This window comes from Triturus cristatus, chromosome 10, assembly GCF_964204655.1.
Source record: "Triturus cristatus chromosome 10, aTriCri1.1, whole genome shotgun sequence".
In the NCBI taxonomy this organism is placed as follows: domain Eukaryota; kingdom Metazoa; phylum Chordata; class Amphibia; order Caudata; family Salamandridae; genus Triturus; species Triturus cristatus.
Window position 1 is genome coordinate 847,924,124 of NC_140593.1, and position 19,249 is coordinate 847,943,372.

Here is a 19,249-nt window from a genome sequence, read left to right on the forward strand (position 1 = left end):
CTTTCTTAGGAGCAAGAATTGGCAGGCCCTCCCTTGCTTCTGGGGTGGAAGTTTATGGGGCAAGGGTCCAGGACTTGCAGAGAAGTACAAGTGCCAGAAAGTGCCTGCAGTTCTCATCAGTGCCTTTTTTCTGCTCACTGGCAGCTAGGATATCGGCTGATCCCTTCCTTGCAAGAGTGAAAAAAACAACATCTTGAGAGAAACATGACTTTGTGTGGCTCACATAGAGAGAGAGCAGCCAAATAGCACTGCTTTGTTTCTGAAAGACGCATCAGAAATTGTTCAAATTGCCGACTCGGGAATCAGGCTCGTTGGTCTAGGGGTATGATTCTCGCTTCGGGTGCGAGAGGTCCCGGGTTCAAATCCCGGACGAGCCCAAGCTGTGGAATTATTTTTAGGCTGCTTATTATATAGGACCATTTCTTCTTTTCAATGCTATAAGACGCCGTGTGTGGTGAGAAAGTTCCTTTCCCTGCACGCTGTTTCCCACTTTTGGCGTATAGAATTTCAGTGCCGGACTTCTTTGCAACTGCTTTTCTGGGGTGGACCATCAGTGTAGGAACATTAAATTCAAAGTGTTTTTCTAGTGTGATTTCAGGTATGGTTTTAAAATCGCCTTTTGGAATAAAAGTGGTCCTCGTTCCTTTCTTCCAAAGAAAGAGATCGGGTAAGGAGGGTCCAACGTTGAGCTTCATGGACATTGGCCCTTGGTCTGTGCTTTCCAGCCCACTACATGCCAAGAAGATTGCTACCAGAGTATCTGTTTCTGTGGTGTAGTGGTTATCACGTTTGCTTTACACGCGAAAGGTCCCTGGTTCGAGACCGGGCAGAAACAGCAGCTTATTGTTTGCATTTACTCTCTCAACTTATAGGAAAGCTGAGATAATGGAAGCTGTCTATCCCTCGCCAGCGTGACGTACTGTGCTCCAGGGGCATCAGTGACAGCTCAAAAAGAGAAGTGACGATAGTTTGCGCCATTCGTTTGCACGTCCTTTTGTACTGAAGGGTGGGCCTACTTGATGAAAGCAAGGCATGAGAGCAGAAATTGTTTTATTGTCCTCACCGAGAGCATACACCTAGAGCAAACAAAATGTCTGAAGGATGGAGGCATTTTCATTTCTTGTTCGATGACGGCCATGGAAAAGACAGTAACCATATTGCAGAAGAGAGCAGCATGTGCAGTTGCTTGCTTTGGGTGAAGCATTCACCGACTCGCTGCCAATAACCCCCGGAGCTGGTGCAAAAGGTGACTCTTGCGTGCCTCGGCTCGTTGGTCTAGGGGTATGATTCTCGCTTAGGGTGCGAGAGGTCCCGGGTTCAAATCCCGGACGAGCCCTTTTTTAGAGGTAAACATACGAATCCTACTCAAAACTCACAATGCCTGACTATTTCTCATTACACTCGGCGCATTGTTGCACAAATTATTTTGAACCTCAGAAGAAAAACGGATATCCATGCTTTTTCTGCCTTCATGCTTAGTCTGTGTGTGTCCCAGGTGATGCTTTCCCAAGCTGTACTTGCTGGCATTTAGGCATCAGATATTTGTCTGTCGATGCCTGCATAAGTAAATTTTTAATACGTCTAATTGCAAGCATGTTGGCTGATATCTCTGCAGTTTTCACACTTGCTCCTCGCTTTCTGAGTGGCTGCTGATACAGCAGAATAGAAGTAGAGAGAATCCTTGAGAGGAACCTTGCTCTAACAGTAAAACACAGCAAGTTAGTTTCTGTAGTATAGTGGTCATCACGTTCGCCTAACACGCGAAAGGTCCCCGGTTCGAGACCGGGCAGAAACACTGTGCATGAGCTGCTTTTATGTGCACCCTCTAAAACCTTATTATCTCAATGCAAGCTTAAGAAGAGGCGGTCCATGAACCCAGCGAGCAGTGGGAAACTTCCTTTACTTTTGCAAGACGAAACAAAGTAATCCGCATCCATCAGTGGTCGCTCTTGTGCCTAGCTTTTTTTTTATCATGCCATGTTGTATTGTGGGGCCTTTACACCTGTGACATTGCTGTGAACGCTGTAAGTGCAAACATTGGCAAGTGCAGACAGAAGAGTCAGACCTGTACATAGCCAGGGCTGTCAGGATGGCCGAGTGGTCTAAGGCGCCAGACTCAAGAGAGCTTGATCTTCAGTGCAACTGAGACTTCTGGTCTCCTCATGGAGGCGTGGGTTCAAATCCCACTTCTGACAGGTCTCTTTTACACCCTTAAATCTTCCTGTTTTTTGCAGTGCATTCCCCACACGCCACAATCTTTGCACGGACCTGTAACATATGACGAGAAATCCACCAACGATCAGGCTGGGCCCTCAATCACAATTCCATGTATTCCTGGAAGGGACACCTCAGGCACAACTTCCGTTAAATTTGCACTCCATCACACTAACTGCCGTGCTGGTTTCTCATTAAGCAGTTGATCCTATCTTTGTTGTGAGGCTCTCCTGCCACCTTTTGGGCGGAGAAGGCACTGTCCCTGCAACAACACAGGCAGACATGTTCAACAGGGCTTCCTGGTTATGTGGGAGGAGCAGATTGTCATTGGTCACCCCTTGCGAATTTTAATTTACATAAGGAAGACAGAGAGGTAGCTGGGAGTAGGCAGTTCACACGGACATTGAACTCTATCTTGTGATTTGCAGCCAATTCTAGATTGAGGCAGGAGGAAAGGAGGTGACTTGCCCAACAATGACCATTCTGGGAATTCAGCCACCCTGGGTCTCCCAGGTGAGTGTTTCAGTCCTGCGAGCCACTCATATAAATCTCGCCTGATCTCGCCTGATCGAGCGCTGAGTGAGCGTGTTTAAATCCAAGAATCAAACGCCTCTTTCTTAGGAGCAAGAATTGGCAGGCCCTCCCTTGCTTCTGGGGTGGAAGTTTATGGGGCAAGGGTCCAGGACTTGCAGAGAAGTACAAGTGCCAGAAAGTGCCTGCAGTTCTCATCAGTGCCTTTTTTCTGCTCACTGGCAGCTAGGATATCGGCTGATCCCTTCCTTGCAAGAGTGAAAAAAACAACATCTTGAGAGAAACATGACTTTGTGTGGCTCACATAGAGAGAGAGCAGCCAAATAGCACTGCTTTGTTTCTGAAAGACGCATCAGAAATTGTTCAAATTGCCGACTCGGCAATCAGGCTCGTTGGTCTAGGGGTATGATTCTCGCTTCGGGTGCGAGAGGTCCCGGGTTCAAATCCCGGACGAGCCCAAGCTGTGGAATTATTTTTAGGCTGCTTATTATATAGGACCATTTCTTCTTTTCAATGCTATAAGACGCCGTGTGTGGTGAGAAAGTTCCTTTCCCTGCACGCTGTTTCCCACTTTTGGCGTATAGAATTTCAGTGCCGGACTTCTTTGCAACTGCTTTTCTGGGGTGGACCATCAGTGTAGGAACATTAAATTCAAAGTGTTTTTCTAGTGTGATTTCAGGTATGGTTTTAAAATCGCCTTTTGGAATAAAAGTGGTCCTCGTTCCTTTCTTCCAAAGAAAGAGATCGGGTAAGGAGGGTCCAACGTTGAGCTTCATGGACATTGGCCCTTGGTCTGTGCTTTCCAGCCCACTACATGCCAAGAAGATTGCTGCCAGAGTATCTGTTTCTGTGGTGTAGTGGTTATCATGTTCGCTTTACACGCGAAAGGTCCCTGGTTCGAGACCGGGCAGAAACAGCAGCTTATTGTTTGCATTTACTCTCTCAACTTATAGGAAAGCTGAGATAATGGAAGCTGTCTATCCCTCGCCAGCGTGACGTACTGTGCTCCAGGGGCATCAGTGACAGCTCAAAAAGAGAAGTGACGATAGTTTGCGCCATTCGTTTGCACGTCCTTTTGTACTGAAGGGTGGGCCTACTTGATGAAAGCAAGGCATGAGAGCAGAAATTGTTTTATTGTCCTCACCGAAAGCATACACCTAGAGCAAACAAAATGTCTGAAGGATGGAGGCATTTTCATTTCTTGTTCGATGACGGCCATGGAAAAGACAGCAACCATATTGCAGAAGAGAGCAGCATGTGCAGTTGCTTGCTTTGGGTGAAGCATTCACCGACTCGCTGCCAATATCCCCCGGAGCTGGTGCGAAAGGTGACTCTTGTGTGCCTCGGCTCGTTGGTCTAGGGGTATGATTCTCGCTTAGGGTGCGAGAGGTCCCGGGTTCAAATCCCGGACGAGCCCTTTTTTAGAGGTAAACATACGAATCCTACTCAAAACTCACAATGCCTGACTATTTCTCATTACACTCGGCGCATTGTTGCACAAATTATTTTGAACCTCAGAAGAAAAACGGATATCCATGCTTTTTCTGCCTTCATGCTTAGTCTGTGTGTGTCCCAGGTGATGCTTTCCCAAGCTGTTCTTGCTGGCATTTAGGCATCAGATATTTGTCTGTCGATGCCTGCATAAGTAAATTTTTAATACGTCTAATTGCAAGCATGTTGGCTGATATCTCTGCAGTTTTCACACTTGCTCCTCGCTTTCTGAGTGGCTGCTGATACAGCAGAATAGAAGTAGAGAGAATCCTTGAGAGGAACCTTGCTCTAACAGTAAAACACAGCAAGTTAGTTTCTGTAGTGTAGTGGTCATCACGTTCGCCTAACATGCGAAAGGTCCCTGTTTTGAGACCGGGCAGAAACACTGTGCATGAGCTGCTTTTATGTGCACCCTCTAAAACCTTATTATCTCAATGCAAGCTTAAGAAGAGGCGGTCCATGAACCCAGCGAGCCGTGGGAAACTTCCTTTACTTTTGCAAGACGAAACAAAGTAATCCGCATCCATCAGTGGTCGCTCTTGTGCCTAGCTTTTTTTTTTATCATGCCATGTTGTATTGTGGGGCTTTTACACCTGTGACATTGCTGTGAACGCTGTAAGTGCAAACATTGGCAAGTGCAGACAGAAGAGTCAGACCTGTACATAGCCAGGGCTGTCAGGATGGCCGAGTGGTCTAAGGCGCCAGACTCAAGAGAGCTTGATCTTCAGTGCAACTGAGACTTCTGGTCTCCTCATGGAGGCGTGGGTTCAAATCCCACTTCTGACAGATCTCTTTTACACCCTTAAATCTTCCTGTTTTTTGCAGTGCATTCCCCACACGCCACAATCTTTGCACGGACCTGTAACATATGACGAGAAATCCACCAACGATCAGGCTGGGCCCTCAATCACAATTCCATTTATTCCTGGAAGGGACACCTCAGGCACAACTTCCGTTAAATTTGCACTCCATCACACTAACTGCCGTGCTGGTTTCTCATTAAGCAGTTGATCCTATCTTTGTTGTGAGGCTCTCCTGCCACCTTTTGGGCGGAGAAGGCACTGTCCCTGCAACAACACAGGCAGACATGTTCAACAGGGCTTCCTGGTTATGTGGGAGGAGCAGATTGTCATTGGTCACCCCTTGCGAATTTTAATTTACATAAGGAAGACAGAGAGGTAGCTGGGAGTAGGCAGTTCACACGGACATTGAACTCTATCTTGTGATTTGCAGCCAATTCTAGATTGAGGCAGGAGGAAAGGAGGTGACTTGCCCAACAATGACCATTCTGGGAATTCAGCCACCCTGGGTCTCCCAGGTGAGTGTTTCAGTCCTGTGAGCCACTCATATAAATCTCGCCTGATCGAGCGCTGAGTGAGCGTGTTTGAATCCAAGAATCAAACGCCTCTTTCTTAGGAGCAAGAATTGGCAGGCCCTCCCTTGCTTCTGGGGTGGAAGTTTATGGGGCAAGGGTCCAGGACTTGCAGAGAAGTACAAGTGCCAGAAAGTGCCTGCAGTTCTCATCAGTGCCTTTTTTCTGCTCACTGGCAGCTAGGATATCGGCTGATCCCTTCCTTGCAAGAGTGAAAAAAACAACATCTTGAGAGAAACATGACTTTGTGTGGCTCACATAGAGAGAGAGCAGCCAAATAGCACTGCTTTGTTTCTGAAAGACGCATCAGAAATTGTTCAAATTGCCGACTCGGGAATCAGGCTCGTTGGTCTAGGGGTATGATTCTCGCTTCGGGTGCGAGAGGTCCCGGGTTCAAATCCCGGACGAGCCCAAGCTGTGGAATTATTTTTAGGCTGCTTATTATATAGGACCATTTCTTCTTTTCAATGCTATAAGACGCCGTGTGTGGTGAGAAAGTTCCTTTCCCTGCACGCTGTTTCCCACTTTTGGCGTATAGAATTTCAGTGCCGGACTTCTTTGCAACTGCTTTTCTGGGGTGGACCATCAGTGTAGGAACATTAAATTCAAAGTGTTTTTCTAGTGTGATTTCAGGTATGGTTTTAAAATCGCCTTTTGGAATAAAAGTGGTCCTCGTTCCTTTCTTCCAAAGAAAGAGATCGGGTAAGGAGGGTCCAACGTTGAGCTTCATGGACATTGGCCCTTGGTCTGTGCTTTCCAGCCCACTACATGCCAAGAAGATTGCTACCAGAGTATCTGTTTCTGTGGTGTAGTGGTTATCACGTTTGCTTTACACGCGAAAGGTCCCTGGTTCGAGACCGGGCAGAAACAGCAGCTTATTGTTTGCATTTACTCTCTCAACTTATAGGAAAGCTGAGATAATGGAAGCTGTCTATCCCTCGCCAGCGTGACGTACTGTGCTCCAGGGGCATCAGTGACAGCTCAAAAAGAGAAGTGACGATAGTTTGCGCCATTCGTTTGCACGTCCTTTTGTACTGAAGGGTGGGCCTACTTGATGAAAGCAAGGCATGAGAGCAGAAATTGTTTTATTGTCCTCACCGAGAGCATACACCTAGAGCAAACAAAATGTCTGAAGGATGGAGGCATTTTCATTTCTTGTTCGATGACGGCCATGGAAAAGACAGCAACCATATTGCAGAAGAGAGCAGCATGTGCAGTTGCTTGCTTTGGGTGAAGCATTCACCGACTCGCTGCCAATAACCCCCGGAGCTGGTGCAAAAGGTGACTCTTGCGTGCCTCGGCTCGTTGGTCTAGGGGTATGATTCTCGCTTAGGGTGCGAGAGGTCCCGGGTTCAAATCCCGGACGAGCCCTTTTTTAGAGGTAAACATACGAATCCTACTCAAAACTCACAATGCCTGACTTTTTCTCATTACACTCGGCGCATTGATGCACAAATTATTTTGAACCTCAGAAGAAAAACGGATATCCATGCTTTTTCTGCCTTCATGCTTAGTCTGTGTGTGTCCCAGGTGATGCTTTCCCAAGCTGTTCTTGCTGGCATTTAGGCATCAGATATTTGTCTGTCGATGCCTGCATAAGTAAATTTTTAATATGTCTAATTGCAAGCATGTTGGCTGATATCTCTGCAGTTTTCACACTTGCTCCTCGCTTTCTGAGTGGCTGCTGATACAGCAGAATAGAAGTAGAGAGAATCCTTGAGAGGAACCTTGCTCTAACAGTAAAACACAGCAAGTTAGTTTCTGTAGTGTAGTGGTCATCACGTTCGCCTAACATGCGAAAGGTCCCTGGTTTGAGACCGGGCAGAAACACTGTGCATGAGCTGCTTTTATGTGCACCCTCTAAAACCTTATTATCTCAATGCAAGCTTAAGAAGAGGCGGTCCATGAACCCAGCGAGCCGTGGGAAACTTCCTTTACTTTTGCAAGACGAAACAAAGTAATCCGCATCCATCAGTGGTCGCTCTTGTGCCTAGCTTTTTTTTTATCATGCCATGTTGTATTGTGGGGCCTTTACACCTGTGACATTGCTGTGAACGCTGTAAGTGCAAACATTGGCAAGTGCAGACAGAAGAGTCAGACCTGTACATAGCCAGGGCTGTCAGGATGGCCGAGTGGTCTAAGGCGCCAGACTCAAGAGAGCTTGATCTTCAGTGCAACTGAGACTTCTGGTCTCCTCATGGAGGCGTGGGTTCAAATCCCACTTCTGACAGATCTCTTTTACACCCTTAAATCTTCCTGTTTTTTGCAGTGCATTCCCCACACGCCACAATCTTTGCACGGACCTGTAACATATGACGAGAAATCCACCAACGATCAGGCTGGGCCCTCAATCACAATTCCATGTATTCCTGGAAGGGACACCTCAGGCACAACTTCCGTTAAATTTGCACTCCATCACACTAACTGCCGTGCTGGTTTCTCATTAAGCAGTTGATCCTATCTTTGTTGTGAGGCTCTCCTGCCACCTTTTGGGCGGAGAAGGCACTGTCCCTGCAACAACACAGGCAGACATGTTCATCAGGGCTTCCTGGTTATGTGGGAGGAGCAGATTGTCATTGGTCACCCCTTGCGAATTTTAATTTACATAAGGAAGACAGAGAGGTAGCTGGGAGTAGGCAGTTCACACGGACATTGAACTCTATCTTGTGATTTGCAGCCAATTCTAGATTGAGGCAGGAGGAAAGGAGGTGACTTGCCCAACAATGACCATTCTGGGAATTCAGCCACCCTGGGTCTCCCAGGTGAGTGTTTCAGTCCTGTGAGCCACTCATATAAATCTCGCCTGATCGAGCCTGATCGAGCGCTGAGTGAGCGTGTTTGAATCCAAGAATCAAACGCCTCTTTCTTAGGAGCAAGAATTGGCAGGCCCTCCCTTGCTTCTGGGGTGGAAGTTTATGGGGCAAGGGTCCAGGACTTGCAGAGAAGTACAAGTGCCAGAAAGTGCCTGCAGTTCTCATCAGTGCCTTTTTTCTGCTCACTGGCAGCTAGGATATCGGCTGATCCCTTCCTTGCAAGAGTGAAAAAAACAACATCTTGAGAGAAACATGACTTTGTGTGGCTCACATAGAGAGAGAGCAGCCAAATAGCACTGCTTTGTTTCTGAAAGACGCATCAGAAATTGTTCAAATTGCCGACTCGGGAATCAGGCTCGTTGGTCTAGGGGTATGATTCTCGCTTCGGGTGCGAGAGGTCCCGGGTTCAAATCCCGGACGAGCCCAAGCTGTGGAATTATTTTTAGGCTGCTTATTATATAGGACCATTTCTTCTTTTCAATGCTATAAGACGCCGTGTGTGGTGAGAAAGTTCCTTTCCCTGCACGCTGTTTCCCACTTTTGGCGTATAGAATTTCAGTGCCGGACTTCTTTGCAACTGCTTTTCTGGGGTGGACCATCAGTGTAGGAACATTAAATTCAAAGTGTTTTTCTAGTGTGATTTCAGGTATGGTTTTAAAATCGCCTTTTGGAATAAAAGTGGTCCTCGTTCCTTTCTTCCAAAGAAAGAGATCGGGTAAGGAGGGTCCAACGTTGAGCTTCATGGACATTGGCCCTTGGTCTGTGCTTTCCAGCCCACTACATGCCAAGAAGATTGCTACCAGAGTATCTGTTTCTGTGGTGTAGTGGTTATCACGTTTGCTTTACACGCGAAAGGTCCCTGGTTCGAGACCGGGCAGAAACAGCAGCTTATTGTTTGCATTTACTCTCTCAACTTATAGGAAAGCTGACATAATGGAAGCTGTCTATCCCTCGCCAGCGTGACGTACTGTGCTCCAGGGGCATCAGTGACAGCTCAAAAAGAGAAGTGACGATAGTTTGCGCCATTCGTTTGCACGTCCTTTTGTACTGAAGGGTGGGCCTACTTGATGAAAGCAAGGCATGAGAGCAGAAATTGTTTTATTGTCCTCACCGAGAGCATACACCTAGAGCAAACAAAATGTCTGAAGGATGGAGGCATTTTCATTTCTTGTTCGATGACGGCCATGGAAAAGACAGCAACCATATTGCAGAAGAGAGCAGCATGTGCAGTTGCTTGCTTTGGGTGAAGCATTCACCGACTCGCTGCCAATAACCCCCGGAGCTGGTGCAAAAGGTGACTCTTGCGTGCCTCGGCTCGTTGGTCTAGGGGTATGATTCTCGCTTAGGGTGCGAGAGGTCCCGGGTTCAAATCCCGGACGAGCCCTTTTTTAGAGGTAAACATACGAATCCTACTCAAAACTCACAATGCCTGACTATTTCTCATTACACTCGGCGCATTGTTGCACAAAGTATTTTGAACCTCAGAAGAAAAACGGATATCCATGCTTTTTCTGCCTTCATGCTTAGTCTGTGTGTGTCCCAGGTGATGCTTTCCCAAGCTGTACTTGCTGGCATTTAGGCATCAGATATTTGTCTGTCGATGCCTGCATAAGTAAATTTTTAATACGTCTAATTGCAAGCATGTTGGCTGATATCTCTGCAGTTTTCACACTTGCTCCTCGCTTTCTGAGTGGCTGCTGATACAGCAGAATAGAAGTAGAGAGAATCCTTGAGAGGAACCTTGCTCTAACAGTAAAACACAGCAAGTTAGTTTCTGTAGTGTAGTGGTCATCACGTTCGCCTAACACGCGAAAGGTCCCCGGTTCGAGACCGGGCAGAAACACTGTGCATGAGCTGCTTTTATGTGCACCCTCTAAAACCTTATTATCTCAATGCAAGCTTAAGAAGAGGCGGTCCATGAACCCAGCGAGCCGTGGGAAACTTCCTTTACTTTTGCAAGACGAAACAAAGTAATCCGCATCCATCAGTGGTCGCTCTTGTGCCTAGCTTTTTTTTTATCATGCCATGTTGTATTGTGGGGCCTTTACACCTGTGACATTGCTGTGAACGCTGTAAGTGCAAACATTGGCAAGTGCAGACAGAAGAGTCAGACCTGTACATAGCCAGGGCTGTCAGGATGGCCGAGTGGTCTAAGGCGCCAGACTCAAGAGAGCTTGATCTTCAGTGCAACTGAGACTTCTGGTCTCCTCATGGAGGCGTGGGTTCAAATCCCACTTCTGACAGGTCTCTTTTACACCCTTAAATCTTCCTGTTTTTTGCAGTGCATTCCCCACACGCCACAATCTTTGCACGGACCTGTAACATATGACGAGAAATCCACCAACGATCAGGCTGGGCCCTCAATCACAATTCCATGTATTCCTGGAAGGGACACCTCAGGCACAACTTCCGTTAAATTTGCACTCCATCACACTAACTGCCGTGCTGGTTTCTCATTAAGCAGTTGATCCTATCTTTGTTGTGAGGCTCTCCTGCCACCTTTTGGGCGGAGAAGGCACTGTCCCTGCAACAACACAGGCAGACATGTTCAACAGGGCTTCCTGGTTATGTGGGAGGAGCAGATTGTCATTGGTCACCCCTTGCGAATTTTAATTTACATAAGGAAGACAGAGAGGTAGCTGGGAGTAGGCAGTTCACACGGACATTGAACTCTATCTTGTGATTTGCAGCCAATTCTAGATTGAGGCAGGAGGAAAGGAGGTGACTTGCCCAACAATGACCATTCTGGGAATTCAGCCACCCTGGGTCTCCCAGGTGAGTGTTTCAGTCCTGCGAGCCACTCATATAAATCTCGCCTGATCTCGCCTGATCGAGCGCTGAGTGAGCGTGTTTAAATCCAAGAATCAAACGTCTCTTTCTTAGGAGCAAGAATTGGCAGGCCCTCCCTTGCTTCTGGGGTGGAAGTTTATGGGGCAAGGGTCCAGGACTTGCAGAGAAGTACAAGTGCCAGAAAGTGCCTGCAGTTCTCATCAGTGCCTTTTTTCTGCTCACTGGCAGCTAGGATATCGGCTGATCCCTTCCTTGCAAGAGTGAAAAAAACAACATCTTGAGAGAAACATGACTTTGTGTGGCTCACATAGAGAGAGAGCAGCCAAATAGCACTGCTTTGTTTCTGAAAGACGCATCAGAAATTGTTCAAATTGCCGATTCGGGAATCAGGCTCGTTGGTCTAGGGGTATGATTCTCGCTTCGGGTGCGAGAGGTCCCGGGTTCAAATCCCGCACGAGCCCAAGCTGTGGAATTATTTTTAGGCTGCTTATTATATAGGACCATTTCTTCTTTTCAATGCTATAAGACGCCGTGTGTGGTGAGAAAGTTCCTTTCCCTGCACGCTGTTTCCCACTTTTGGCGTATAGAATTTCAGTGCCGGACTTCTTTGCAACTGCTTTTCTGGGGTGGACCATCAGTGTAGGAACATTAAATTCAAAGTGTTTTTCTAGTGTGATTTCAGGTATGGTTTTAAAATCGCCTTTTGGAATAAAAGTGGTCCTCGTTCCTTTCTTCCAAAGAAAGAGATCGGGTAAGGAGGGTCCAACGTTGAGCTTCATGGACATTGGCCCTTGGTCTGTGCTTTCCAGCCCACTACATGCCAAGAAGATTGCTGCCAGAGTATCTGTTTCTGTGGTGTAGTGGTTATCATGTTCGCTTTACACGCGAAAGGTCCCTGGTTCGAGACCGGGCAGAAACAGCAGCTTATTGTTTGCATTTACTCTCTCAACTTATAGGAAAGCTGAGATAATGGAAGCTGTCTATCCCTCGCCAGCGTGACGTACTGTGCTCCAGGGGCATCAGTGACAGCTCAAAAAGAGAAGTGACGATAGTTTGCGCCATTCGTTTGCACGTCCTTTTGTACTGAAGGGTGGGCCTACTTGATGAAAGCAAGGCATGAGAGCAGAAATTGTTTTATTGTCCTCACCGAGAGCATACACCTAGAGCAAACAAAATGTCTGAAGGATGGAGGCATTTTCATTTCTTGTTCGATGACGGCCATGGAAAAGACAGCAACCATATTGCAGAAGAGAGCAGCATGTGCAGTTGCTTGCTTTGGGTGAAGCATTCACCGACTCGCTGCCAATATCCCCCGGAGCTGGTGCGAAAGGTGACTCTTGTGTGCCTCGGCTCGTTGGTCTAGGGGTATGATTCTCGCTTAGGGTGCGAGAGGTCCCGGGTTCAAATCCCGGACGAGCCCTTTTTTAGAGGTAAACATACGAATCCTACTCAAAACTCACAATGCCTGACTATTTCTCATTACACTCGGCGCATTGTTGCACAAATTATTTTGAACCTCAGAAGAAAAACGGATATCCATGCTTTTTCTGCCTTCATGCTTAGTCTGTGTGTGTCCCAGGTGATGCTTTCCCAAGCTGTTCTTGCTGGCATTTAGGCATCAGATATTTGTCTGTCGATGCCTGCATAAGTAAATTTTTAATACGTCTAATTGCAAGCATGTTGGCTGATATCTCTGCAGTTTTCACACTTGCTCCTCGCTTTCTGAGTGGCTGCTGATAAAGCAGAATAGAAGTAGAGAGAATCCTTGAGAGGAACCTTGCTCTAACAGTAAAACACAGCAAGTTAGTTTCTGTAGTGTAGTGGTCATCACGTTCGCCTAACACGCGAAAGGTCCCCGGTTCGAGACCGGGCAGAAACACTGAGCATGAGCTGCTTTTATGTGCACCCTCTAAAACCTTATTATCTCAATGCAAGCTTAAGAAGAGGCGGTCCATGAACCCAGCGAGCCGTGGGAAACTTCCTTTACTTTTGCAAGACGAAACAAAGTAATCCGCATCCATCAGTGGTCGCTCTTGTGCCTAGCTTTTTTTTTATCATGCCATGTTGTATTGTGGGGCCTTTACACCTGTGACATTGCTGTGAACGCTGTAAGTGCAAACATTGGCAAGTGCAGACAGAAGAGTCAGACCTGTACATAGCCAGGGCTGTCAGGATGGCCGAGTGGTCTAAGGCGCCAGACTCAAGAGAGCTTGATCTTCAGTGCAACTGAGACTTCTGGTCTCCTCATGGAGGCGTGGGTTCAAATCCCACTTCTGACAGATCTCTTTTACACCCTTAAATCTTCCTGTTTTTTGCAGTGCATTCCCCACACGCCACAATCTTTGCACGGACCTGTAACATATGACGAGAAATCCACCAACGATCAGGCTGGGCCCTCAATCACAATTCCATGTATTCCTGGAAGGGACACCTCAGGCACAACTTCCGTTAAATTTGCACTCCATCACACTAACTGCCGTGCTGGTTTCTCATTAAGCAGTTGATCCTATCTTTGTTGTGAGGCTCTCCTGCCACCTTTTGGGCGGAGAAGGCACTGTCCCTGCAACAACACAGGCAGACATGTTCAACAGGGCTTCCTGGTTATGTGGGAGGAGCAGATTGTCATTGGTCACCCCTTGCGAATTTTAATTTACATAAGGAAGACAGAGAGGTAGCTGGGAGTAGGCAGTTCACACGGACATTGAACTCTATCTTGTGATTTGCAGCCAATTCTAGATTGAGGCAGGAGGAAAGGAGGTGACTTGCCCAACAATGACCATTCTGGGAATTCAGCCACCCTGGGTCTCCCAGGTGAGTGTTTCAGTCCTGTGAGCCACTCATATAAATCTCGCCTGATCGAGCCTGATCGAGCGCTGAGTGAGCGTGTTTGAATCCAAGAATCAAACGCCTCTTTCTTAGGAGCAAGAATTGGCAGGCCCTCCCTTGCTTCTGGGGTGGAAGTTTATGGGGCAAGGGTCCAGGACTTGCAGAGAAGTACAAGTGCCAGAAAGTGCCTGCAGTTCTCATCAGTGCCTTTTTTCTGCTCACTGGCAGCTAGGATATCGGCTGATCCCTTCCTTGCAAGAGTGAAAAAAACAACATCTTGAGAGAAACATGACTTTGTGTGGCTCACATAGAGAGAGAGCAGCCAAATAGCACTGCTTTGTTTCTGAAAGACGCATCAGAAATTGTTCAAATTGCCGACTCGGGAATCAGGCTCGTTGGTCTAGGGGTATGATTCTCGCTTCGGGTGCGAGAGGTCCCGGGTTCAAATCCCGGACGAGCCCAAGCTGTGGAATTATTTTTAGGCTGCTTATTATATAGGACCATTTCTTCTTTTCAATGCTATAAGACGCCGTGTGTGGTGAGAAAGTTCCTTTCCCTGCACGCTGTTTCCCACTTTTGGCGTATAGAATTTCAGTGCCGGACTTCTTTGCAACTGCTTTTCTGGGGTGGACCATCAGTGTAGGAACATTAAATTCAAAGTGTTTTTCTAGTGTGATTTCAGGTATGGTTTTAAAATCGCCTTTTGGAATAAAAGTGGTCCTCGTTCCTTTCTTCCAAAGAAAGAGATCGGGTAAGGAGGGTCCAACGTTGAGCTTCATGGACATTGGCCCTTGGTCTGTGCTTTCCAGCCCACTACATGCCAAGAAGATTGCTGCCAGAGTATCTGTTTCTGTGGTGTAGTGGTTATCACGTTTGCTTTACACGCGAAAGGTCCCTGGTTCGAGACCGGGCAGAAACAGCAGCTTATTGTTTGCATTTACTCTCTCAACTTATAGGAAAGCTGAGATAATGGAAGCTGTCTATCCCTCGCCAGCGTGACGTACTGTGCTCCAGGGGCATCAGTGACAGCTCAAAAAGAGAAGTGACGATAGTTTGCGCCATTCGTTTGCACGTCCTTTTGTACTGAAGGGTGGGCCTACTTGATGAAAGCAAGGCATGAGAGCAGAAATTGTTTTATTGTCCTCACCGAGAGCATACACCTAGAGCAAACAAAATGTCTGAAGGATGGAGGCATTTTCATTTCTTGTTCGATGACGGCCATGGAAAAGACAGCAACCATATTGCAGAAGAGAGCAGCATGTGCAGTTGCTTGCTTTGGGTGAAGCATTCACCGACTCGCTGCCAATAACCCCCGGAGCTGGTGCGAAAGGTGACTCTTGTGTGCCTCGGCTCGTTGGTCTAGGGGTATGATTCTCGCTTAGGGTGCGAGAGGTCCCGGGTTCAAATCCCGGACGAGCCCTTTTTTAGAGGTAAACATACGAATCCTACTCAAAACTCACAATGCCTGACTATTTCTCATTACACTCGGCGCATTGTTGCACAAATTATTTTGAACCTCAGAAGAAAAACGGATATCCATGCTTTTTCTGCCTTCATGCTTAGTCTGTGTGTGTCCCAGGTGATGCTTTCCCAAGCTGTACTTGCTGGCATTTAGGCATCAGATATTTGTCTGTCGATGCCTGCATAAGTAAATTTTTAATACGTCTAATTGCAAGCATGTTGGCTGATATCTCTGCAGTTTTCACACTTGCTCCTCGCTTTCTGAGTGGCTGCTGATAAAGCAGAATAGAAGTAGAGAGAATCCTTGAGAGGAACCTTGCTCTAACAGTAAAACACAGCAAGTTAGTTTCTGTAGTGTAGTGGTCATCACGTTCGCCTAACACGCGAAAGGTCCCCGGTTCGAGACCGGGCAGAAACACTGTGCATGAGCTGCTTTTATGTGCACCCTCTAAAACCTTATTATCTCAATGCAAGCTTAAGAAGAGGCGGTCCATGAACCCAGCGAGCCGTGGGAAACTTCCTTTACTTTTGCAAGACGAAACAAAGTAATCCGCATCCATCAGTGGTCGCTCTTGTGCCTAGCTTTTTTTTTATCATGCCATGTTGTATTGTGGGGCCTTTACACCTGTGACATTGCTGTGAACGCTGTAAGTGCAAACATTGGCAAGTGCAGACAGAAGAGTCAGACCTGTACATAGCCAGGGCTGTCAGGATGGCCGAGTGGTCTAAGGCGCCAGACTCAAGAGAGCTTGATCTTCAGTGCAACTGAGACTTCTGGTCTCCTCATGGAGGCGTGGGTTCAAATCCCACTTCTGACAGATCTCTTTTACACCCTTAAATCTTCCTGTTTTTTGCAGTGCATTCCCCACACGCCACAATCTTTGCACGGACCTGTAACATATGACGAGAAATCCACCAACGATCAGGCTGGGCCCTCAATCACAATTCCATGTATTCCTGGAAGGGACACCTCAGGCACAACTTCCGTTAAATTTGCACTCCATCACACTAACTGCCGTGCTGGTTTCTCATTAAGCAGTTGATCCTATCTTTGTTGTGAGGCTCTCCTGCCACCTTTTGGGCGGAGAAGGCACTGTCCCTGCAACAACACAGGCAGACATGTTCAACAGGGCTTCCTGGTTATGTGTGAGGAGCAGATTGTCATTGGTCACCCTTTGCGAATTTTAATTTACATAAGGAAGACAGAGAGGTAGCTGGGAGTAGGCAGTTCACACGGACATTGAACTCTATCTTGTGATTTGCAGCCAATTCTAGATTGAGGCAGGAGGAAAGGAGGTGACTTGCCCAACAATGACCATTCTGGGAATTCAGCCACCCTGGGTCTCCCAGGTGAGTGTTTCAGTCCTGTGAGCCACTCATATTGATCTCGCCTGATCGAGCGCTGAGTGAGCGTGTTTGAATCCAAGAATCAAACGCCTCTTTCTTAGGAGCAAGAATTGGCAGGCCCTCCCTTGCTTCTGGGGTGGAAGTTTATGGGGCAAGGGTCCAGGACTTGCAGAGAAGTACAAGTGCCAGAAAGTGCCTGCAGTTCTCATCAGTGCCTTTTTTCTGCTCACTGGCAGCTAGGATATCGGCTGATCCCTTCCTTGCAAGAGTGAAAAAAACAACATCTTGAGAGAAACATGACTTTGTGTGGCTCACATAGAGAGAGAGCAGCCAAATAGCACTGCTTTGTTTCTGAAAGACGCATCAGAAATTGTTCAAATTGCCGACTCGGGAATCAGGCTCGTTGGTCTAGGGGTATGATTCTCGCTTCGGGTGCGAGAGGTCCCGGGTTCAAATCCCGGACGAGCCCAAGCTGTGGAATTATTTTTAGGCTGCTTATTATATAGGACCATTTCTTCTTTTCAATGCTATAAGACGCCGTGTGTGGTGAGAAAGTTCCTTTCCCTGCACGCTGTTTCCCACTTTTGGCGTATAGAATTTCAGTGCCGGACTTCTTTGCAACTGCTTTTCTGGGGTGGACCATCAGTGTAGGAACATTAAATTCAAAGTGTTTTTCTAGTGTGATTTCAGGTATGGTTTTAAAATCGCCTTTTGGAATAAAAGTGGTCCTCGTTCCTTTCTTCCAAAGAAAGAGATCGGGTAAGGAGGGTCCAACGTTGAGCTTTATGGACATTGGCCCTTGGTCTGTGCTTTCCAGCCCACTACATGCCAAGAAGATTGCTGCCAGAGTATCTGTTTCTGTGGTGTAGTGGTTATCACGTTTGCTTTACACGCGAAAGGTCCCTGGTTCGAGACCGGGCAGAAACAGCAGCTTATTGTTTGCATTTACTCTCTCAACTTATAGGAAAGCTGAGATAATGGAAGCTGTCTATCCCTCGCCAGCGTGACGTACTGTGCTCCAGGGGCATCAGTGACAGCTCAAAAAGAGAAGTGACGATAGTTTGCGCCATTCGTTTGCACGTCCTTTTGTACTGAAGGGTGGGCCTACTTGATGAAAGCAAGGCATGAGAGCAGAAATTGTTTTATTGTCCTCACCGAGAGCATACACCTAGAGCAAACAAAATGTCTGAAGGATGGAGGCATTTTCATTTCTTGTTCGATGACGGCCATGGAAAAGACAGCAACCATATTGCAGAAGAGAGCAGCATGTGCAGTTGCTTGCTTTGGGTGAAGCATTCACCGACTCGCTGCCAATATCCCCCGGAGCTGGTGCGAAAGGTGACTCTTGTGTGCCTCGGCTCGTTGGTCTAGGGGTATGATTCTCGCTTAGGGTGCGAGAGGTCCCGGGTTCAAATCCCGGACGAGCCCTTTTTTAGAGGTAAACATACGAATCCTACTCAAAACTCACAATGCCTGACTATTTCTCATTACACTCGGCGCATTGTTGCACAAATTATTTTGAACCTCAGAAGAAAAACGGATATCCATGCTTTTTCTGCCTTCATGCTTAGTCTGTGTGTGTCCCAGGTGATGCTTTCCCAAGCTGTTCTTGCTGGCATTTAGGCATCAGATATTTGTCTGTCGATGCCTGCATAAGTAAATTTTTAATACGTCTAATTGCAAGCATGTTGGCTGATATCTCTGCAGTTTTCACACTTGCTCCTCGCTTTCTGAGTGGCTGCTGATACAGCAGAATAGAAGTAGAGAGAATCCTTGAGAGGAACCTTGCTCTAACAGTAAAACACAGCAAGTTAGTTTCTGTAGTGTAGTGGTCATCACGTTCGCCTAACATGCGAAAGGTCCCTGGTTTGAGACCGGGCAGAAACACTGTGCATGAGCTGCTTTTATGTGCACCCTCTAAAACCTTATTATCTCAATGCAAGCTTAAGAAGAGGCGGTCCATGAACCCAGCGAGCCGTGGGAAACTTCCTTTACTTTTGCAAGACGAAACAAAGTAATCCGCATCCATCAGTGGTCGCTCTTGTGCCTAGCTTTTTTTTTATCATGCCATGTTGTATTGTGGGGCCTTTACACCTGTGACATTGCTGTGAACGCTGTAAGTGCAAACATTGGCAAGTGCAGACAGAAGAGTCAGACCTGTACATAGCCAGGGCTGTCAGGATGGCCGAGTGGTCTAAGGCGCCAGACTCAAGAGAGCTTGATCTTCAGTGCAACTGAGACTTCTGGTCTCCTCATGGAGGCGTGGGTTCAAATCCCACTTCTGACAGATCTCTTTTACACCCTTAAATCTTCCTGTTTTTTGCAGTGCATTCCCCACACGCCACAATCTTTGCACGGACCTGTAACATATGACGAGAAATCCACCAACGATCAGGCTGGGCCC

General features: G+C 47.1%; 34 non-coding genes across 34 annotated transcripts; all 34 read left to right on the forward strand.

Moving 5' to 3' along the window:
* Window positions 1-305: 305 nt before the first annotated feature.
* Window positions 306-377, forward strand: TRNAP-CGG (transfer RNA proline (anticodon CGG)). The gene has a single exon. It is a non-coding gene; the product is annotated as a tRNA-Pro (tRNA).
* Window positions 378-762: 385 nt separating this feature from the next.
* Window positions 763-835, forward strand: TRNAV-UAC (transfer RNA valine (anticodon UAC)). Its single transcript has one exon. It is a non-coding gene; the product is annotated as a tRNA-Val (tRNA).
* A 429-nt stretch (window positions 836-1,264) lies between these two features.
* On the forward strand, window positions 1,265-1,336 carry TRNAP-AGG (transfer RNA proline (anticodon AGG)). The gene has a single exon. It is a non-coding gene; the product is annotated as a tRNA-Pro (tRNA).
* A 386-nt stretch (window positions 1,337-1,722) lies between these two features.
* TRNAV-AAC (transfer RNA valine (anticodon AAC)) lies at window positions 1,723-1,795 on the forward strand. Its single transcript has one exon. It is a non-coding gene; the product is annotated as a tRNA-Val (tRNA).
* Window positions 1,796-2,083: 288 nt separating this feature from the next.
* On the forward strand, window positions 2,084-2,195 carry TRNAL-CAA (transfer RNA leucine (anticodon CAA)). Its single transcript has 2 exons — window positions 2,084-2,121; window positions 2,150-2,195. It is a non-coding gene; the product is annotated as a tRNA-Leu (tRNA).
* A 936-nt stretch (window positions 2,196-3,131) lies between these two features.
* On the forward strand, window positions 3,132-3,203 carry TRNAP-CGG (transfer RNA proline (anticodon CGG)). Its single transcript has one exon. It is a non-coding gene; the product is annotated as a tRNA-Pro (tRNA).
* A 385-nt stretch (window positions 3,204-3,588) lies between these two features.
* TRNAV-UAC (transfer RNA valine (anticodon UAC)) lies at window positions 3,589-3,661 on the forward strand. The gene has a single exon. It is a non-coding gene; the product is annotated as a tRNA-Val (tRNA).
* A 429-nt stretch (window positions 3,662-4,090) lies between these two features.
* TRNAP-AGG (transfer RNA proline (anticodon AGG)) lies at window positions 4,091-4,162 on the forward strand. The gene has a single exon. It is a non-coding gene; the product is annotated as a tRNA-Pro (tRNA).
* Window positions 4,163-4,910: 748 nt separating this feature from the next.
* On the forward strand, window positions 4,911-5,022 carry TRNAL-CAA (transfer RNA leucine (anticodon CAA)). Its single transcript has 2 exons — window positions 4,911-4,948; window positions 4,977-5,022. It is a non-coding gene; the product is annotated as a tRNA-Leu (tRNA).
* A 926-nt stretch (window positions 5,023-5,948) lies between these two features.
* On the forward strand, window positions 5,949-6,020 carry TRNAP-CGG (transfer RNA proline (anticodon CGG)). Its single transcript has one exon. It is a non-coding gene; the product is annotated as a tRNA-Pro (tRNA).
* Window positions 6,021-6,405: 385 nt separating this feature from the next.
* TRNAV-UAC (transfer RNA valine (anticodon UAC)) lies at window positions 6,406-6,478 on the forward strand. The gene has a single exon. It is a non-coding gene; the product is annotated as a tRNA-Val (tRNA).
* A 429-nt stretch (window positions 6,479-6,907) lies between these two features.
* On the forward strand, window positions 6,908-6,979 carry TRNAP-AGG (transfer RNA proline (anticodon AGG)). The gene has a single exon. It is a non-coding gene; the product is annotated as a tRNA-Pro (tRNA).
* A 386-nt stretch (window positions 6,980-7,365) lies between these two features.
* On the forward strand, window positions 7,366-7,438 carry TRNAV-AAC (transfer RNA valine (anticodon AAC)). Its single transcript has one exon. It is a non-coding gene; the product is annotated as a tRNA-Val (tRNA).
* A 288-nt stretch (window positions 7,439-7,726) lies between these two features.
* On the forward strand, window positions 7,727-7,838 carry TRNAL-CAA (transfer RNA leucine (anticodon CAA)). Its single transcript has 2 exons — window positions 7,727-7,764; window positions 7,793-7,838. It is a non-coding gene; the product is annotated as a tRNA-Leu (tRNA).
* A 936-nt stretch (window positions 7,839-8,774) lies between these two features.
* Window positions 8,775-8,846, forward strand: TRNAP-CGG (transfer RNA proline (anticodon CGG)). Its single transcript has one exon. It is a non-coding gene; the product is annotated as a tRNA-Pro (tRNA).
* A 385-nt stretch (window positions 8,847-9,231) lies between these two features.
* On the forward strand, window positions 9,232-9,304 carry TRNAV-UAC (transfer RNA valine (anticodon UAC)). The gene has a single exon. It is a non-coding gene; the product is annotated as a tRNA-Val (tRNA).
* Window positions 9,305-9,733: 429 nt separating this feature from the next.
* Window positions 9,734-9,805, forward strand: TRNAP-AGG (transfer RNA proline (anticodon AGG)). The gene has a single exon. It is a non-coding gene; the product is annotated as a tRNA-Pro (tRNA).
* Window positions 9,806-10,191: 386 nt separating this feature from the next.
* Window positions 10,192-10,264, forward strand: TRNAV-AAC (transfer RNA valine (anticodon AAC)). Its single transcript has one exon. It is a non-coding gene; the product is annotated as a tRNA-Val (tRNA).
* A 288-nt stretch (window positions 10,265-10,552) lies between these two features.
* On the forward strand, window positions 10,553-10,664 carry TRNAL-CAA (transfer RNA leucine (anticodon CAA)). The gene is made up of 2 exons: window positions 10,553-10,590; window positions 10,619-10,664. It is a non-coding gene; the product is annotated as a tRNA-Leu (tRNA).
* Window positions 10,665-11,600: 936 nt separating this feature from the next.
* Window positions 11,601-11,672, forward strand: TRNAP-CGG (transfer RNA proline (anticodon CGG)). The gene has a single exon. It is a non-coding gene; the product is annotated as a tRNA-Pro (tRNA).
* A 385-nt stretch (window positions 11,673-12,057) lies between these two features.
* TRNAV-UAC (transfer RNA valine (anticodon UAC)) lies at window positions 12,058-12,130 on the forward strand. The gene has a single exon. It is a non-coding gene; the product is annotated as a tRNA-Val (tRNA).
* Window positions 12,131-12,559: 429 nt separating this feature from the next.
* TRNAP-AGG (transfer RNA proline (anticodon AGG)) lies at window positions 12,560-12,631 on the forward strand. The gene has a single exon. It is a non-coding gene; the product is annotated as a tRNA-Pro (tRNA).
* A 386-nt stretch (window positions 12,632-13,017) lies between these two features.
* Window positions 13,018-13,090, forward strand: TRNAV-AAC (transfer RNA valine (anticodon AAC)). Its single transcript has one exon. It is a non-coding gene; the product is annotated as a tRNA-Val (tRNA).
* A 288-nt stretch (window positions 13,091-13,378) lies between these two features.
* On the forward strand, window positions 13,379-13,490 carry TRNAL-CAA (transfer RNA leucine (anticodon CAA)). The gene is made up of 2 exons: window positions 13,379-13,416; window positions 13,445-13,490. It is a non-coding gene; the product is annotated as a tRNA-Leu (tRNA).
* Window positions 13,491-14,426: 936 nt separating this feature from the next.
* On the forward strand, window positions 14,427-14,498 carry TRNAP-CGG (transfer RNA proline (anticodon CGG)). Its single transcript has one exon. It is a non-coding gene; the product is annotated as a tRNA-Pro (tRNA).
* A 385-nt stretch (window positions 14,499-14,883) lies between these two features.
* Window positions 14,884-14,956, forward strand: TRNAV-UAC (transfer RNA valine (anticodon UAC)). The gene has a single exon. It is a non-coding gene; the product is annotated as a tRNA-Val (tRNA).
* Window positions 14,957-15,385: 429 nt separating this feature from the next.
* TRNAP-AGG (transfer RNA proline (anticodon AGG)) lies at window positions 15,386-15,457 on the forward strand. The gene has a single exon. It is a non-coding gene; the product is annotated as a tRNA-Pro (tRNA).
* A 386-nt stretch (window positions 15,458-15,843) lies between these two features.
* Window positions 15,844-15,916, forward strand: TRNAV-AAC (transfer RNA valine (anticodon AAC)). Its single transcript has one exon. It is a non-coding gene; the product is annotated as a tRNA-Val (tRNA).
* Window positions 15,917-16,204: 288 nt separating this feature from the next.
* Window positions 16,205-16,316, forward strand: TRNAL-CAA (transfer RNA leucine (anticodon CAA)). Its single transcript has 2 exons — window positions 16,205-16,242; window positions 16,271-16,316. It is a non-coding gene; the product is annotated as a tRNA-Leu (tRNA).
* Window positions 16,317-17,242: 926 nt separating this feature from the next.
* On the forward strand, window positions 17,243-17,314 carry TRNAP-CGG (transfer RNA proline (anticodon CGG)). Its single transcript has one exon. It is a non-coding gene; the product is annotated as a tRNA-Pro (tRNA).
* A 385-nt stretch (window positions 17,315-17,699) lies between these two features.
* On the forward strand, window positions 17,700-17,772 carry TRNAV-UAC (transfer RNA valine (anticodon UAC)). Its single transcript has one exon. It is a non-coding gene; the product is annotated as a tRNA-Val (tRNA).
* A 429-nt stretch (window positions 17,773-18,201) lies between these two features.
* On the forward strand, window positions 18,202-18,273 carry TRNAP-AGG (transfer RNA proline (anticodon AGG)). Its single transcript has one exon. It is a non-coding gene; the product is annotated as a tRNA-Pro (tRNA).
* A 386-nt stretch (window positions 18,274-18,659) lies between these two features.
* Window positions 18,660-18,732, forward strand: TRNAV-AAC (transfer RNA valine (anticodon AAC)). Its single transcript has one exon. It is a non-coding gene; the product is annotated as a tRNA-Val (tRNA).
* A 288-nt stretch (window positions 18,733-19,020) lies between these two features.
* TRNAL-CAA (transfer RNA leucine (anticodon CAA)) lies at window positions 19,021-19,132 on the forward strand. The gene is made up of 2 exons: window positions 19,021-19,058; window positions 19,087-19,132. It is a non-coding gene; the product is annotated as a tRNA-Leu (tRNA).
* The last annotated feature ends 117 nt before the right edge of the window (window positions 19,133-19,249 follow it).